Raw genomic sequence first — 5,924 nt, forward strand, 5'->3', positions numbered from 1 at the left:
TTTGACATAAGATGTGAAGAAACGCTTGGTTTGCACCTATATCAAGCAAAAGAGTCATGGAAGCTTCAGAGCGTGTAAGTGGAAACCATATGCAATTACGGATGAAGGACAAGGAATTGTAAGCAATGACAACAATTTGTCCACTTCTTCCACGTCTTCTCTATAAAACGACCAACATGGTATATTTTAAATTATTTGATATCTAACCAATCCACCAATGGACCGATTTACTGATCGACTAACAAAGCCACTGGGTGACTGTCTGGCTACCTTACCCTAGATGATCACTATCACTTCGTTTTTGCATTGGACAATCCTGTACAATTTGGTCAGTTCGTTGGGAGGTGAAAGCGAGATGGAAACAAAGGTGGTCAGCACAGTTTTGCGTTTTCAGAGGCAAGACCCTACATCAAGTGCACTTGATGTATATCTCTTGGAGAAGGCATTAGATTAGGTATTGCTTGAGTTTGTCCCTTTGTTCTTTCCTCTATGTTATGCACATGAAGCGGATACATTCGAAGACGATTCCTTGCGTCACAAGGACGCACACTAATGCACGTTTGGGACTACGTAATTGCCTTCTCTTTAATGTTGCTATGTTTTGTCTCACCTCTGTACTTCCACAGAATAGGTGTAAATGCGATCACCATTGGTTATTCCATTAAGGCATATTTATTTCAATATCACCTAAAATGTCACATGGTTCTACTTCATGTGTTTACTTAAAGTAGATGCACATCTAGGAAATATGCGCTTTTAAATGGAGCCAAATTACAAAGTGTAAAAGATTCTTCTCTACTCAAGAAAGGCTACTTTGCAAAATATTTGTAAAGGGATGCACAAACTTTCAATATCGCTAAAAATGTATTTGATCCAAGTAAACTAAACTCATCATGGTATTTAATGTAAGTGGTGTGTCCAAACTATTTATTTGTTGCTGCAGTTAAAATGCATTGGAGCAAAGTGTGCATGCGTGGGTGAGATAGCAAAGTGAAATACAAATCGTCGTGTGGATAGAAACCTGGTGTTTTGTTGCTTGTCCTGTTCCTCAAATGACGTGATATTCCGTGACGCATGATTCACATCAGCATTCATCCAGGGAAGCAATAACTCACCTCATTCAGCAGTTACAACCAGTAACCTTTCTGCTTAAGTAGGCTTCAGTTCATGAATGAAAAACGGAAATTCTTCTCCTCCAGATAGAGATGCAGGAAAGAAAGTGCATGTGATCGAAACCGAGAGAAGCAGAGTTGAACAAGATAAGTACCCTTAGTATGATCGCCACACCAATGTCTCTGACTTCCAAGGGACGATGGAGGAGAGTTATGAATCGTGCAATTGTGCTGGGATTCCTCAGATTTGGCGGAAACTGTGGTTTGAAGAAAATTGGCAAAATTGGTGGGACAGAGAAAAAGGTCGCCACGACTACAACTACCATCCACTTTTCCTACCGGGGGGAGAGGCAAGCGCTTCAATTTGGAGGATTTTATAATTGATGGAGTTGTAGATAGAGAATGCCTACTGAAAAGGTTCTTTAATGGCAAAAAGTGAGTAAGCGGGAACGTCACTTTATCCACAGAGCATCAGGAAGCGTTATCACTTCAACGCTTTTGACTAATCTCCACAATAAAAGCGGTGTAGTACTCGCTGTTGGTAAGAGGTGTATGTATTCGGAAGTTACATAACCGTCGAAATTATGTCTCTCAGCTGAATAGAAAGAAATATATGATAGAATATTACCGGAAAAGAATCTACTTTGCTCCATTTCCCATGATAATGCTGCTTGCAGGTCAATGCTCCACATTCTCTCTGCCATGACCTTAATTTTGGTGTCCATGTAACATCTACCAAAAGAAAGTAATATTTTTCAAATTCTGCAATAGGCACCTCTTGAAGACTTCAGTTACGGCGAATCTAAAATCATTCCTGCACCAATAAGGGAGAGGGAAGTGTCAAAAACCAGGTCATGGCATGAGACAGCTTAGTACAGACACTGTCGTTCAAGGTCAGACGAGGGGTGACAGTGCTGGAGCGACTGTGTGCAGGCCACGGCGTGTAGGTCCACTACCATCATAGCCACAATGACGCAGTTTGGCTGTCTGTCTTGCAAAGTTTCACTCCCACTCACAAATCTTACTGATGCAAAGCTATCCCAAATTGAAAACGTAGATACTGTGGTGGACGATATGTGATTATAAATACGCTTTCCCTTAACAAAAGCTGTTTATTTCCATGAACTAGGAGTCCTGGCATGGTTTGAACGCTCCCTGAGACTAGCATTTTAACATTCAATAAGCAAGAATTTTCCTAAACAGTTTCACTCCTCTCTTCTAACTTTCACAGAGGTGGCATTCCTATTGGGTTTCAGTGTTTCCATAATCCCACGCTTCATGGGAAAAATATTTCTGCCTTTAAGTGTGGATTCCAGTGTAATGTATGGTGCTGTTTTTGGTTCCTCCATACGCAATTTTGAACAATGTGTACACTCCTGCTTGGCGAATTCTAATCGAAAAGCTTCAGTATGAATGCATTTGGAAACCCTCCTTCCGTAAATTGATTTTGAAGCCTCGATTCACCATTTTACCAATTTCATTTTCAAAGGATACCAATTTACTCTGAAAAGTGAGGATTTTCGGACAATTGCTACCTTTGAAATGTGTAAATATACAGACCCCTTTTCTGCTTTATCACCACTATGAGGTGTCATGCAAATATTGAGTCGTTAGGACAACACCCTGATACTTCAGTACATCAGTCATTTGTGCATCCTGCTGGCAAAATGGCATATGCAGTATCACCACTCAGACTTCACTTTCTTCTTGCTACAGTGCCTTTGAAATTGCATCAAGAAATCGCAGGCAATCATGGGTTGAAGCCGAAAGTGGTTTACCATGGTGGATTTGATTGGCAAAGCAGCTTGCATCAACTGTTTGTGTCTGAGGAATTCGTCCAAATGGTTTTATGTTCGGACTATTGAGGGGTTGATGGATTGTAGGATAAACAGCTCCCAGTTGCCAACAGGTTTGCTGTCAGAGTCATCTACACGTAACCAGCATTTGTCGTCAGCTTAGGACAACTGGTTGTCTCAGCTGAGTGGAAAACAGCAAAGTGAACGCCCATGATATGGGTATAATACCATTCTTCTAGTTTTGTGTAGCAGAACTCCAAGAGGTGGAAGTCTATTGCGGGTCGAGGTGTTCTGTCAATTGCTGCTGCTCCGAGAGCCTGGAAGCAAGTGGAGTGGATAAAATAGTATGCAAATTTATTTATCTAGAGAACATAGTTTAAAAAGCAAAATAATGCACACGGTTATCATGTTCCACAAAGTTTTATCATTGCAAGACATATTCGGAAATTTCATGAAGTCCAAATCTGTTGTAGTACACACCTCTCGGCCATCCTGTGAGTAGTGACAAGGCATCACGCGTGAGGTTGAACCTATTTCACTTGCAAGGGCTGAACAATGCAGAGGACAATGTCAAATAAGTTACAGCACATCGGTACTCCATCCACTGCATCAACAATCAAATATGCGGCAGTAAGCATTAGACGCCTCAGTCATTTCCTTTGTTCCCTTGTACCCTAAACAGCTTTCCTGGGTTGTACGTTTGCATGTCTCTTAAGTAAAAAAGCTTTTGGAATTTGGCTGACAACTACCTCCTCAGGAAGCAAATATTAGTGCCCTGCGATTCTCCTTCCCTAATGGAGCCTATCCATCTATGAGCACAATTTCAAGTCCTCCAAAATGCCCCCAAACTTGGATCAAGTATTTCGTCACTAGATGTGGTATAGAACTACTCAGACACGCTTAAAAGTGGATTTCCAGGCAGAAACTAAATGCTGTGGCGTGGTTTCTGCAATGGCAGGTTTTATGCATGACCAGTTTCCCACGCTTTGGCAAATCAGCTATCACTCTTTGCCTCTGTCTCCCACGTTCTCTTCGCAGAAAACTGTTTGCTTTACCACAGTTTGGCAGTACGAATGAGTGGATGTTGATTGTCACAAAAGCTATTAAAAAGTAAATTCTTCTTGGCGCAAGAGAATGGTTTAATTGGTATGGCGGTTAAAACTCACGGAGAGTCAAATTGATAGACAAAAGGGAAAGCCAATGCAGTCAACGAAGCCAAAGGTTATGATAGGACCCTGTTTGAGATCTTAAGCCAGTTGAAAACACCCTGTTGAATGGCTAGTGTTAAATGTGTAAAAAGCATGGATCGGTGAAGGTACAATTTTGGTCACTTGGCTGTGGTTTAGGGCACTTCTCCACCTTTACAAAAATAAGAAGCCGCGTTGCACCCAGCATCAGTGAAACATTAATGGCGTCTGTGGAGGAACGAAACTTGCTCTAATGCTATACTCATTTATGTGGTCTTTTCAGTCTTTACGATTTCGAAGCGATATTGGCTCTACTATGTCCTACATAGTTCTGCCTTCTCTCAGCCTCTGTGGGCATCAGGGGGTAAACAACTTTTAACTGTAGATTCCCCTCCTTGTATCGCCATCCTTACCTCGTAACTTGGAATTCCCACCCTCAATGCAACGACTTGCAAATTTACGCATGTCAAACCCTATTGTTCAAGAGCCTAATAAATGCATAAGAAAGCAGTTGCTGTTAAGCGGTCATATGAACTTTGTTTGTTTATGCCACTGTGCCATTATTCTTTAACATTCTATCAATTTGTAACTTATCAAATCGTTTACTTTTCTTTATCGAATTTGTAATATCAAGGATCTGAACTAGTTTGCTGCTGATGAATCACTTGTTTGCAACAAGTTAGGCGCTTGCTTGTGTAGACATTCCACGATGTGGTTTGAATAATCAGTGCAGTTCAAATGCTTTGCAGTCTTTCATTGTAACTCGGTGGCACTTATAAGTCAAATGGATGGAAGGAGGAAGAAATTTGGCCTATTCCTTAAAAATTAGACAGGGAAAATCAGTGTTCATGCTCGCCACTGTATATGGCATTGACGAAAAACAAGACTTGACGTGAATAGGAAGATAAGATAAACCAGTGAAGCTGAGTAAAATGTTGGATGATACTTATGGACTTTTAAACAAGTATGCTATAGAAGCATCGACTTCCACAAGTGACATCTGTCGTTACTTCCATGGTTCGTGCAAGGATGAACTTATGAGGCTCTTGCCGTTTGTCTCAAACGTACAACAGGCAAAAGTTTCTCGTGGATCTATCGAGATTGAGGGCGATTTAAATCACTTCATATCTGTCTGACATGATACAGGCAGCAATACGGTGTTTGGAAAGCGGCATGCGGAGGTGATTTTACCCAAGGTCAAAGCAAATACTTTTGGCAAATTTGCTTAACCTGCTCACGGTTTGTCTGCGCCCTCTACATATCCACGCCCTATTTCGCATCCATTAGCACTGGTGAGTGGCAGTTAAATGACAACTGTCAATGTGAAGGAAATAAGGCGTCCTCTATTGTGCAGAATTTGCTAGCAAAATTTTCACTCGATAGTTGCCGTGAGTTTGGGGAATCATTATTACGTGAGTATTCACCATTATGCCTAGTCCCCGTGAAAATGCTTTCATACACCGGGTAGTGAAGCAAGGCTTCGTCTTGCTCCGTCATCACCCACCTATACGACTTTAGTGATGTGCCTCAAGTCTAGAAGGTATTGAGGCAACGAAAAGAGGCACGATGGTCTTAAAAGGGAATCATTTTACGAAGACTTCTGTTTGTTAACTTTGTTGTACACCAAACTAAGAATATTTTGAAATGCTTCCAGACTTTCGATTGCTGTTTCTCAGTGGTAGCAAAAACTTGATTCCAAGGAAATGAATTGAAGTTAATGACGATAAAACTGCGAGCCTCATCTTGCACGTCAGGGACTCACCCCGATTATCTGCTGCATCATTCTATTCCCACGGAAAGGCCCTTGGCTCTTTTATACTTTCCCTCTC

Source organism: Echinococcus granulosus (assembly GCF_000524195.1).
Source record: "Echinococcus granulosus chromosome Unknown EG_S00024, whole genome shotgun sequence".
Taxonomy (NCBI): Eukaryota; Metazoa; Platyhelminthes; class Cestoda; order Cyclophyllidea; family Taeniidae; genus Echinococcus; species Echinococcus granulosus.